Source organism: Lithobates pipiens, unplaced genomic scaffold (genome assembly GCF_037356315.1).
Source record: "Lithobates pipiens isolate NorthernLeopardFrog02 unplaced genomic scaffold, aLitPip1_a1.2 Scaffold_23, whole genome shotgun sequence".
Classification (NCBI taxonomy): Eukaryota; Metazoa; Chordata; class Amphibia; order Anura; family Ranidae; genus Lithobates; species Lithobates pipiens.
This window is the reverse complement of record NW_027507785.1, coordinates 232,245,980-232,259,579: the sequence shown is the minus strand read 5'-3', so window position 1 is coordinate 232,259,579 and position 13,600 is coordinate 232,245,980. Positions and strand designations below refer to the sequence as shown.

General features: G+C 42.2%; 1 protein-coding gene across 1 annotated transcript in view; it reads left to right on the top strand.

The window, feature by feature from the left end:
* Nucleotides 1-13,600, top strand: part of BRDT (bromodomain testis associated) — a 273,701-nt gene that overhangs the window by 155,645 nt on the left and 104,456 nt on the right. The window lies entirely within an intron of this gene.

Sequence of the window (13,600 nt, the reverse complement as noted above, 5' to 3'; positions counted from 1 at the left end):
CGGTGTAAGTAGCTTTGAGGTGTTGAGGGTTGCCAATCATAGGGTACTTTCCTGTTAGAGGAAGCGTCTTGCTCAGAACTGTAATCCCACTTATCACCATTTGGCGCTGAAGAAATTTAGGTGGATCCTGAACCTACTGAAATCCTTGTGGATTCCATCACTTTGCCTGAAATACTTGGACATGATTTTTGATACCAGTCATGCCAAGGTGTTTGTTCTGTCCGATTTTACAGCATGGAATGCTGTCACAGTGGAATTTAATCTCCTGTCCTTGGACAGGAAAATAAAAGTAAGTCCTCTGGCGAAACCATCCTTGTTTTGGTGGCTCTGCTCTGCCCTGCTACTAGCTAGGAAGTTTTTTTCCCATCTCTTTATTGGCAGTAACAATGTGGGGAAATAACTGTGTATGCCAGCCTACATGGCTGGAAAGCAGTAGTGAATCTTAGTCCACTCAAGGGTCTCTGTGCCCAGAGGAGTCCGTTTCTAGCCAATGTACTTAAACTTCAGCTGATAAGATGGATGCTCCATTATTGTATGAATCCCCCAGAAGGACACTCTCAATGGGGTGCAATTGGACAACACCATGGCCATTGTGTATGCTTTTGATTGTAGGGGCCCGAGGGTACACAAGCAGCACTGAAAGTGTCCCAGATCCTGAACTGGGAAATGCTGTGTCTCCGCTCTGTCTGCCTTATAAATACCAGGGGTTGAAAACTGGCAGGGAAGACAGTCTGTGATCATGGAGAATGGGTCGTTCATCCAGAATTTTTATTTTTTCAGCAAAGAAGTTTGTAATGGGGAAAAACTGTTTTTGATCTTCTTGCATCATATCTCAATTGAATGGTGGACAGGTTTGTAACTTGGACAAGGGATACTTTGGGCAGATGCAGCAGACATTCCTAGTCCCAGGGGATTGCTGTGCTCCTGTTGGTAAAACACTGTCTGCTATGGCAAATAGAAGTCAAGGGGATTCCAGTGATCTTGGCTTCAAATTGGCCATTGCAGGTCATGGTTTGTGGATTTTGTTTCTTTGGCATCTCCCAGTCACAGAAGACCTGTTTCAAGGATCCATTTATCACCCTGGTTTACAGTGGCTGGCTTTAATGGCATGACTGTTGAAAGATAATGCTGGGGGAAAGTGGGTTCTCATAAAAATGTTCAAGGCTGGCACAGCAACATTGTCATTCAAAATCCTATGTGGATGACTTGTATTGCATGGTGCAAATCACTAGGGGTGAGCCCCTGCTGCTTTTTTCAGTTACCCATCTCCTAGCCTTTCTCCAGCGCTGGGTAGAGTAGAGAAAACAAACATACTTTCCTCCACTGTGGCCTCGATCATCGCCCTCTGGGGTCCCCCAACGGCGCTCGCAGCTCATCCCCACATCAGAAACCCCCCTAGGAGAAGCGCTCTCCCTGGTGGTTACTGTGTGGGCATGCTCCGGAGTCCAGAATTTGTGTCCATAGACACAGAATGCCGTACTCGGCGCCCACGTCCTTGGATTTGATAGCAGCGGGAGCTAATGGCTGTGCTGCTATCAATCTATCCAATCAAGAGCCGACACCCAGGCCAGAGCGGGTTTGCACGTCTCTGGCGTGGGAACGAATGGGCTCAGGTGAGAAAAAGGGGGGGTGCTGGGGGGCTGCACAGTGACACGTTTTTTCACCTTTCACCAAGGTGAAAAAACAAGGGTTTACAATCCTTTTAAGCACAGTTTTAAAGGTCAGGTGTCAGCATCCGCAGTCTTTTTCAACGTCCGCTGGTATTATTGCTACCGGTTTGTGACCTGAGGGAGTTATGCATGTTGCCCCTTCCAGTCAAGTCACCATTGTCACCGTGGGCTCTTGGCAACGCAGTCTCTGGACTGATGGAGTTATCCTGAAAACCTTGATTTTTGGAGCTTCAGAAGGATAAAGCCATCCTGCATCCATGACTTTCCTTGCCAAAAGTGGTGTCCACTTTCAACCAGAATATGGACAATGTGCTTCTGTCATTGAGTCCCAAACGAATCCACACTAGGGAAATGTACTCTGGTGTAGTCATGGGGATTAAGGTGGATTTTAAAGCCATGTCTGGGTTTAGCGGGGCAGCCTTCTCTATTCATGGTTATAGAAGTCCCACAGAAGGCCCTTTTCAGCATCAACTGTTATGATCTCAGGCTGGTTCCAGCAAACCATTGTTACAGGTGCATCCTAAACATTTTGCCATGAGACCTCAATTTCAGTTTGAAAGTTGGCCACTTGGTAGTCATGCCAGTTCATACTTTCCCAACGTTTTACAAGCTAAATGTAACAGCATCTGTAACCACATCTGCCAATGGCAGTTTTGGCCATAACGTTTTGCAGGTGGCAGTTTGAAAGGCCTGCATCCTTCTTTTTTTTTTTTCTTTTTTTTTTTTTAAGGCTATTTGTCAATTCTATTTTCACCTGGCCCATTGTGACTGCTTTGGGACATCCCAGCCAGTAGTCCTCTCCAATTAAAATGGAAATAGTGTGGTGAGATTTTTTATTTTTTTTTATACTTTCCATAAAACCTCTTTTGTTGCATTCACTGGAGGGCACAACACCTTCCCTCCTGGTTTTCTGCTGCCTGTAATGTGTATTTTTTTAAGTGAATTTGGCACCCTACTCTTGCAGGTGGTGATATACCCCAATCAATTGTACCAGAAACAGAAATGCTGTACACCAGGGATATGCAATTAGCGGACCTCCAGCTGTTGCAAAACTACAACTCCCATCATGCCTCTGCCTCTGGGTGTCATGCTTGTGGCTGTCAGACTTGCTATGCCTCATGGGACTTGTAGTTCTGCAACAGCTGGAGGTCTGCTAATTGCATATCCCTGCTGTACACCAAGATGCAAAATAAAATTATTTTAATAAAATAGTCAGCAGGAATAAGTTCTATTAGGACATGTTTTGCACTAGGTGCATTGCTTTGTCAAAGAATGACAAAACCACTACCTACTGTATATACCCTTATGTAGAAAAAATAATTATTGATAATTAGCCTTTTCATTAATTAAACCTGTTCAAGTCCAATATGCAATACAGCAATAAATGAAAACCTCCTTGCAACAAAAATGGTTATCACAACATTGGCATTAGAATCTATGTTTTGCTAGAAGAGGCCATTGGGTTAAGCTTCCCCTACAGGCGATTGGACACTGGTAAATGGCAAAGCTTGACCTAGCTCTACATTACTGGATCTGCATCAGATCCTTCAGAACACTCTTTCCAGTGGAGCTGTGACCAGACCCCGGTGAGAACAGAGGCAGCCTGTAAGTGGCTACTTGCACTGGATCCCACCTTGACAGGTGGTTGGATCATATGAGTTAGCTGGTGTGGTGCTAAACAGGTCCAGGGCTGTGGTCTGCTGTGGTGGAGCCCCTGTCCCTGAAGAACCTGCAGGGTAGCCTGACCTTTTAGGGGCAAGAATTGAGATGTCTGTCCGTTGCACTAGTGAGTGATTGCCCCCTGTGTCTGGGTCCACAGTACTGTATTACTGCCTTTGTGCTGTGGTGAACTGGGAGCAGTTGGTGGGCTCCCCTACTGCTTCCTGAAGCTGAGGGGAGCAAAACAATCTGGTGCTACTAGAGGACACCATGGTATATTGTTGAATCAGGCTGCTCTCAGCCTCATCCAGCACTTTGACCTGTCAGTGTGTTTGTAGGCACTGGGTGCGTGTGCAACACCCACATTGGCATTGGGGAAAGTTTTTTTCCTTTCATAAATTCATTTACGGGGCAACAGGCTGGCTTTAGCTCTGAACCAGCATCCATTTCTTTATCATACATCATGGGACACACAAATAAGCTATTGTTCATTACTTACTGGGTTATATGCCATCTCTAGGTGAATGGACACTGGTAGACACAGTATTGGACAGGAAGACTGCCCCTATATAACCCCTCCCATACAGGAAGTACTTCAGTTTACCAGTGTCTGCAAGGTGCATCTTGAGACCGGAGGTGTCTACCCTAGTGAATGCCAGAAAGCGATCACTAGGAAGATCAATTATAAGGTCTGGAAGACTTAGTGCTTGGTGTGAAGCCAAAAAATTGCATTCTCTGAAATACGTGATTGGGAGAATTCTATTTTCTACAGTCTTCTGTGGAAATCGGATTGGCTTTGAGTACAATCAGGGGTCTGATTTCAGCCCTGTCAGTATTCTTCCAAAGGCCTTTAGCCTCCCAGTCGCTGATCTGAACCTTTATGCAGGGGGAAACTTGTTTGCTTCCTTCTATTAGGTCACCTATGTGTCCTTGGGGCTTAAAGCTGGTGCTGTCTGTTTTACAGAAGCAACCATTTGAGCCTATCAAGGCCATCACCTCGGCTAGAAGGGTGTCGGTATTGGTGCCCTTTTATGTAGGGAACCATATCTAATCCTTTCCCATGACAGGGTGGTGTCTTTCTTGCCAAAGGTGGTGTCGGCCTTTCATTTGAATCAGGACATTGTTTTGCCGCCTTTTTTCTCTCAGCGTCGTTGAACGCAGAGCGGGCAGTCTGCGTTTTTATTTGTCTAGATCTTCAGAGCTCTGAGTACGAGACTTTTTTTGACCCAAGAAGGGGCAGGCAGCTGACAGTCAGTCTCTCTGTTAAGGGAAGACTGAGAATTTGGGCAATCAACAGTATTTTGGTCGCTTAGTTCTCAATCTTAGAAGTGTTGGACAGATGCAGCTTCAGACCAATGCTGCATACATCTAGGAATATAATTTTTTTTATATATTTTTTGTAAACCCAAACTTTTTATGGACCCTGTGGACAAAGAGACCTTCAAGGCATCTTTTTTTTTTTCTTTTTGGGAGTGTGGCGTTGCCACCCACCAATGCCTCCATAGGGGTTTTGCAGGCCTTGGAGGTTTGGATGAAGCACATGGCTAGGGATGCTGGGGCCCTTTAAAAAGGGGTTCTTCATCTAGACAGCACTTGGAGCCGTTTTAGAAAAACATTGTCGCATGGGCAAGTTGGAAGATTCTCTCTTGACAAATCTCTCGCCTGGACCCTAGGTCAGTTCACATGAGATGACTGCTAGGGTTGATATACTGGTCATTGGAGCTCTCTTGCAAGATACAGCTGGAATGCGTACCTTTAGAAGTTGGATACCTCTTTGGCAATGTCTTGGATACGTTTTATCCAGAGGTTTATAGGAGTAAAGAGCGCACTCTAACCTCGTAGCAGCAGAAGTCTTGAAGGTAAAATTAATCTATATCTGGGACCAAGAAGGGTTCTTTTCAGAAAAGATGGCTGGATCGAAGAGGACAATAAACCCTCTTTTCCAAAAGATGTAAACTGAAGTTTTCTCCTCCATGATTATGTAATTGAATGTCTTTTGCACCTGACAAAAAAGCAGCTCTGTTGTCTGCACTGGACCTGTTGTTGTTGCCTTGTTCCAGAACCCGAAAATATCATGGGTGCTATTCCAATCTTTTCACGATGCTCAAGCCGAATGGCAATGTATGGTGTATTTTGGACCTAAAGCCCTTGAAGTTTCTGCATGTTCAAAAGTTTTTAATTTGAATCTGTACAGTCCAGTAAGGCCAATGTGCAACACTGTTGTAATCCTGCAGAACATCCGCTGGGTCCTCGGTCTACAAAAGTCAACCCAGGAACTGTTGCACCACCTATAATATATAGACTTCATCTGGCATAGGTTTTTTTCTTCCTCAGGAAAGACTTTGGACTCTGTGGTCCAAGTGTGGGATCTATGTTCCCTGGTGCAGCCTACTAATCTCTACTGTATGAGTGTACAAAGTTTGATCGTTTTTCAGTAACTCTGAATCATGCTTTGCTGGGGGTTTTTTTGCCTTCCTCTGGATCAACTGTGGGTATAGGATTGAAAAAAAAATATTTTTTTTTTCAACCAGACTATCTAACAATGCCCCCACTGGGGAACACCCAACATGGATCTAATGGGGTCCAACCATACCATTCTCATGCTTTTATGGTAGATGCCCTTGTGACTCAATGAGATCCGTTTAATCTCATTTGTGTTCCCACCCCTTTCTCAAACTCCTCCCTCATCTGCTTTGGAGGCTCAAGAGTGAGCATACCAGTAATTGTCCTTGCATTAATCTGCCCAGGAAGGCATAGCTCTGATGTAGACCGACTCTGTGGGTCCTGCCAGATTGCCCAGACCTTCTCTGACCTGTGTATCATCCTGCTTCACAGCTGCTTGCTTTAACGGATTGATTGTTGACGCCCAAATCTTGTGGGAGTTGGTGATTGCTATCGCGCTGAAGGCAAAAAAGAAATATTTTCCTGCAAGATTTACTACTGCACATGGAAAGCATACTTTTGCTTCATGTAAATGGAAGAAGCTTCATCCCAGGAAATACTCTGTGGAATGGGTTTTATCCTTCCTTCAGTCAAAATTGGATAAGTCTTTGGGCATGACGATAATTAAAGGTCAGGTTTCCTGCTTGCTGAAGCAACACAGGGAGTGAGAGTCAAACTTTGCACTTGACAGGGTCAGATCACCTGTATGTAACCCTATGGTCCAAGAATGAATAATTTTGCTCTGGGATTTACTCCACGAAAGGGGATTTACAAGCAAGTCAAAAATCTCACTTTTTTCCATAGTGTTGTGTAAGCAGATATCTTAGTCACTGCACTAACATTATGTCATTGAATGCAAAATTTCCTCCCTGTGTTCGGCCATATCGGACTAAGGATTAGCTGACTTAGTCTTGTCACTAGACCACTTATTTCAACAAAAAATATTCCTGTAAGACTTTAGGGCAGATTTCTAAAGCGGTTAATTTGACATTCGCTGTAGGTGAATCTTACTGGTGCATATCAATGACTAAATCAGCGCCAGTGAATGATTGGTTAAAAGTCCTCTTCACTGCTTTATAAATACAGTGTGCATTTCACGCATTTTATGCATATTGCGCTGTAAAAGCCTCGGTTGTGTAGACATCCAAAGGCCTCAAGACTGCTACTGGTTGCTGCCATCTTGGATGTGATGTCATTATCCCCAACAGATTTAGATCTGTCACTCAAGTAACCCTCCTTTTTTGTGGTCTCCCTTTTGTTTTCCTGAAGCTGCATAAAAGGGTATCTTATAATTCAGTTGCCACAGCACAGGCATCCAACAGAAAATGGGGCCCAGGTGCTCAGCAAAGCATAAAGTACATATAGAAAATATAGAGCGGCACTCCCAGGTCTCGAATGGTGAACGCACACCGCGATGAAGCTTCATTTCGACAAGACACAAACTCTTCCTGAGGAAGATGTGCGTGTGCCTCATTGATGTAAAAAGGTATCTTGGGTGTCTTAGAATAGCTGAAACAATCTTTACACAGACATACTTTAGAAAACTTGAAGCATTCACACCAAATGGGTTGTGTTTTAGTGTCGGTTCACACTGCAGTGATGCAGGAATCCTGCAAATCCACTGCGGGTTCCCACATTGCATGTCTCCTGGCAGTAGTTAACACTGCCCTATGCAAACTGCTGGGAGTGTCAATTTAAAAGTTAATGACGTCCCCAAATCAGTTTGCATATCAGTGTGTACTGCAAAATCGGACAGCAATCGAATCCGATTCTGCTGCAGATCAAAAAAAGGGTCCTGTGTGAGTTTGATCCGAATGTGATATGAATTTAGCCATGCTATCTGTATGGCTGAAATTGCATTGCACAGGGATTGCATGTGATTTTCAGATCACATCTGATGTCAGACATTGCTGCAGTGTGAACTAGCACTAAATGGGAAGAAAAGAGCTCTGCGCAGACATGGAAAGCAATGTTTTATCTGTTTGAGTTCTGTCAGGTAACAAGGCAGTTATGTCAAAGGTTCCCCTTTTCTCTGTCAATTCTTGCTACACCAGATTGGTTGGAGCTCACTCAAATGGTGTTTGGGCCAGACACTGCAAAAGAAACCTGCTCGACATTGGGGTGTAAAAGGAGTGAATGTACACCAATACCGTGTAAGGAAAATGTGTAAATATCACCTGGTTTTGTATTTGATATGAAAGAATAGCTGAGTTTTTGTTTAGAACAGTTTTTTCTATGTGCAAGTGGCATTATTACCCATACCAAATTTATTTTTAAAAGAATACATTTTAAGTAATTTTACTGAATTGATCTGTGTACTTCCACCTTTTACACTTTTCGGGTATCTGCAATACTGTTTCATTTCTATTGCAGCCCACCAAATTTAAAACGGTATTAAACTCCTAAACAAAAATGTAATCTAAATAATTTTACCAATTCTGGCTTGCCGATCTGGCTATTAACACACTTGCTGTCTTATGGTGTCTCCAATCCAATGGAAGAACAGGTACACCTATGGAAAGCGGCATTGTCAATCTGAGGAGAGGCCATAGTGTTAGATGCCCTAGCATATTTTAGATGAGTGTCACTGACAAATTAAGGCTGAACACCTACCAACATTGTTTTTTGTTTTTTTTTGGCAGTTACAGCAACAATTTTTTTTATTTTTTTTTCCCTCTTACAAGGATGCATGAATAAAAGCATGCTGTTTTTGTATGCATCCTTGTCATTGGTAAATTATTTGTCCCAACTCGCTGACACTTTTGCTGGACAGCTTGGTCTGTTAACCAGCTAGCCTACAGGCGAATGATGGCTGGGCGGGAGCTCTCATTCTGGGTGGAGGTCAAATGACACGGCCAATGACAGTTCGGTGTACTGGCCTGCAGCTGGTACCATGTGATCAATCACAGCAGATCACATGACAATTGCACATAATAGGTGGCTTCCATTCATTGTGTACATTTGCGTTTCTCACTGTGATTGGTCACAGTGATCACATGGTACAGACAGGGCCAATTGCTGCTAATGACAATAGTAAACACTGAATAAATGCCTTTTCGTTCAGAAACATTGGTTGGTTAGAACAGTGAAATTCACTGTAATAAGCATCCATAATGTCAATAAAAAAAAAAAATACTGATCACCTCCTCAGAGTAGTACAATGTTGCTATGGTGACACTGTATTGCTCTGGTCACAGTATGTATGATATATAATGATGGGGCTGTACTGCACTGGTGACAGTATGTTTAAAAAAAAAAAATTTGATAAATGGTAAAAAAAAAGTGTTTTTTTTTTATTTTCCAAACAATTGTGAAAAAAAAAATACAACTTCAAAAATTCACCATGCCTCTTAATAAATCGCTTAGACTGTCTGATTCTCAAAAAGGGGTAATTTGGGGGGATATTTGTACAGTCCTGGAATTTTCAGGCCTCAAGAAATGATAGTCCGTCAGTACATCAAGCCATAGTTAGTGGACTCTCTAACTTTCCTACAGACTAAATTTATACACAGATTTAAGTTCTTTTCACCAAATGTAGCTGCATAAATTCCGGGCTTACATTTTTATGAAAAAGATTTCCAAAATGTTATAACCGAAACAAAAACACGCCCCCCCCCCCCAAAATGTTTGGTCTTTTTTTGTTTTAAAAAAAACCCAGTGGTGATTAAATGCCACCAAGAAAAAGTTCTATTTGTGTGAAAACAATTAGAAAAATTTCATATGGGTGCAGAGTTGCATGAGCAAGGCGGTGAAAGTATTAAAGTGGTTAAAGGAAGTTGGAAGCGCAGACGTACTGGTTAGATTACTAGATGAAAAGGACTATAAAAAAAAAAAAAAAACTCCTAATAGAAAAATATTGCAACCATCACATCTAAGAATTGGTGAGCTACAATACAGTATATACATTTCTTGTTTTGCATTTATTGCTGCTTTCAATGTTTTGCATGTTGGTACTAATGGAAAAGGGGGGTGCAAGGACTAACCCTGCTTGTAATGGACTTTATTGGCATTTGCATGAGACTGAAACCATTTTAATAAAATTATAGAATTTTTATTTTGACATTTTAAAATCAAAAATGCATAGTGCGTAATGGAATTAAAAACACCACAGTGATATATGAATATGATACAAATATAATCACGTAACACCTTCTACAGCTATACCTGTACACAATGATAGAGTGGAGGGGTTTGATCATCCATAGGTCAGTGCATTTTGCTAAACGCATATCTTTCTCAAGACCCGTTCATTAAGTATCATATTCTACTTGATATAACATGCATGTCTGTATCCAAAAGTTTTCATATACCTTTAGCAGTTGTTGTTGAATCATTTCGATACACATTGAGATATGCCCTATTAACTCACAATATAACATGGCAGGACATCAAATGCATCAGTAAACGTCTATCAGGTGGACACGGGGGGGATAGAGCTCCTTCATAACAAAGGCAATTTTTTGGTCATTGGAAATGTGGAGGTCATGTGCGCACACACAATCCTAGCGTTCTGTGTGGTTCGCTTGAGCTTCCAAAATGAATTTTTAAAAAAGATACAACATAACTAGAGTAAAAACTTTTACAGATGATGGCCAGCAAAATATTACTTCCCAAGATACATTTTTAATTGGAACTTTATGCTAGAAAATCAAAATGAGTGCACAGGCAGGAGTTTTAATGCAGAACAGACCTGCTTTGTCTCTTCTGTATTAAAGCTACTTTCCTGTGGAAAAAGAAGCCCAAATGCTAACGCTGCGCTAAAAACAACTTAACTATGTAAAATATAGTGAATAGACTAGACTAAGCTACCAGCACCATAAAGTCTAATACAAAAACTCAAATGGATAAATATATACAAAATAAATGCAGCGCTAATGGAATAATATTGCAAAATTTTAAAATGAAAAAGAGAAAAACTAAAGCAAAGACCCAGTGAAAATGTAAGTCCATCAGATAGGCAGGAAAAATACTTTCCTGTCCATGTACAGTATGCTACGCAGTTAGGCTTGTTGCCCTTTTTGCCCCCTTATAAATCTGGCACTGGCTTCAAAATGGAAGAGTTTTTGGTAAAAATTGGTACAGATGGTATAAGCATTGGGAGAAGGGTAAAGTAAGATATTTTCGATTGATGTGCAAAACGTTTTTCATTGATAAATTCTGCATTCCTTACAAGTACTGACAATTTTCACCTTTTATCACTGTTACTACCTACTTGAGGCTAGTGTGTATGTAAGCAATAAACTGTATACATAGGTTATCTCCTATCTAGTATATAAAATATTTTCAATGCAGAAAGGTGCATTAACTTAATATTGTCACTAGATGGTGCTATTAATCAAGGAAAAGTGGTTCAGTTTATGCTGGTCCTGTGAGAAAGCAGTTTTAGTATCTTCATAAATGATCTATGTGCTGGTAGGTAGCCTTTAAAAAATCATCCCTAAAACACATCAATTCTCATTTCTTGAGCTGTAATGTGATTTGGTGCCTATATAGTAGATGGGACGATTGCACAACTAATTAGACCAAAAGTTAGTTTTTTATGAAGGAGTGCCTGAGCTGATAGTGGGTATTGTACACATTTCTAAATGTTGTGTTTTAAGCAACTTCTCTTGTAGCTGTTTGCTTACATTGATCAGTAATATGCAATTAGTCTGCAGAATTCACTGCACTCTTCAGTTAAAGCAAAGACTACTATGCTGGAGAATGTTTTTGATTGGACGTGTCAAACTGGTGTTTTCTAAACCACATTTAGCCCCAACTAAAGTATAAATATAAACCATGCCTAGTTGCATGAGTGGTCCTACTACACGGCCAAAACTACAACACACTCATGGGCGACTGCAGAACTTTTTTTTTTTGGGGGGGGGGGGGGGGGGGGCGGGCGATGACATTTTAAGGTCACCCATGCTCCGGCCCTTTTTGAAAATGTCATGAAGGGACGGGGGCTTAATCATCATCGCTTAAAGCGTGGTAACCCTCCCCCGTTCCACTGCCTTATTTGGCACTTTTTTGGGGGGAGGGGGGACGTACCTGGTTTTGCCTTGATCTGAGCCACATGCAAAACCCTACAAAATATGCTGCGACCACAGCAAGTAACGGTATAAATAAACCTATAATTAGTCAATCGACCAATTACAAAAAAACTACACCTGCATGGTGCAGCATTGGCTTAAAGTGTTTGTAAACCCTTAAACACTTTTGACTACAGGTAAGCCTATACTTAGGCTTACCTGTCGCTATTGTGGATATCTCCAAAACCTGCACGGTATAGGAGATGTCCCCTGTATCAGATACATACAGACACAGAAGATGGCGCACACAGGTTAAAATGGCAATTAAAGGTTAATTTCCCACATTTGTGGCTTTTTAAATCACAATTGGTGTCTGTGCATAAATAGTAAATGAGTTTGTTAGCTCTCACGTGGATGCACTAAGCAGGCTAGACACTGAGCCATGAGGAGGTAGAAAAGAACAGTCAAAAGACCTGCGTAACAAGGTAATGATCCTTTACAAAGATGGAAAAGGATATAAAAAGATATCCAAAGCCTTGAATATGCCAGTCAATACTGTTTAATCACTTAAGAATTGGAAAATTAGGGGCTCTCTTGATACTAAGGTCAGGTAGACCAAGAAAGATTGCAGTCACAACTGGCAGAAAAATTGCTCAGTATACAAAGAAAAACCCACAGGTAACCACAGGAGAAATGCAGGCTCTCTCCAAAAAGGTTGTTTTTAGGCAGCGCAATTCAACGCTACTTGAACAAAAAAGAGCTGCATGGTTGTGCGCCAATGCCACAAAAAAAGCCAATGAGGCATGTCAAGGTGTTTGGGCATATTGTACCCATGCTTTTTTGTGGAACTTGACCCAAAAAGAGCTGCATGGTCAAGTTGCCAAAAAAAGAAGCCTTTACTGTACAAGTATCACCGTATTGTGCGCCTTAAAAACAACCACACCATCTTTTTCCAGAGCAGCCTGTTTTTCCCCTGAGGTAACCTGTGGGTTTTTCTTTGTATCCCAAACAGTTCCTGTGGCAGTTGTGGCTAAAATCTTTCTTGATCTACCTAACTTTGGCTTGGTATCAAGAGATCCCCACATTTTCCACTTAAGTGATTGAACAGTACTGACTGGCATATTCAAGGCTTTGGATATCTTTTTCTATCTTTTCCCATCTTTGTAAAGTTTCATTACCTTGTTACACAGATCTTTTGATTGTTCATTTCCACCTCCTCGTGGCCCAGTGTTCCACAATTTCTGCCAGGGTGTGCAAACAGAGAGAGACCCTGACTCCTGTAAGCGACTACTGGCACTGGATCCCGAGTGTTGCGCTCACCTTGGCACGCAGTTGCATTGTGCAAGTTAGCTGGCGGGGTGCTATACAGGTCCAGAGCCTTTGTCTGCTATTGAAAAGCAGAGACCTTAAAGACCTTGCAGCCTGACCAAGATTTGTGAAGTTTGTAGCTCTGCTCTCTATCATGTAAGTTTTCCCTATATATTTGGGGGGGGGGGGGCTTGTGCTTGCTCCTTTATGGCTCTGAGGGGGCCTTGCATGTGTCTAGCAGTTTTCCCCACAGGGCCGGGGAACTGCGACATTGGCTGGTGCAGCTAGAGGGTCACTGCAGGTGCCAAGCATGTGTGTGCTGATTTGGGAGAGAGGATGGCTGCCAAACTGTGCGCAGGTGCAGCTCGCCCAACGAGGCTAGTTTGTACTAACGGCTGGAAGGTTGTACTGCACAGGTATGGGCACCATTTTGGCCTTCAACCCTTTTTAGACTGGACGAAGAATTCGCAGAATGCACTCTTAAGAATTGTCACAGGCCACAGAGCGAAA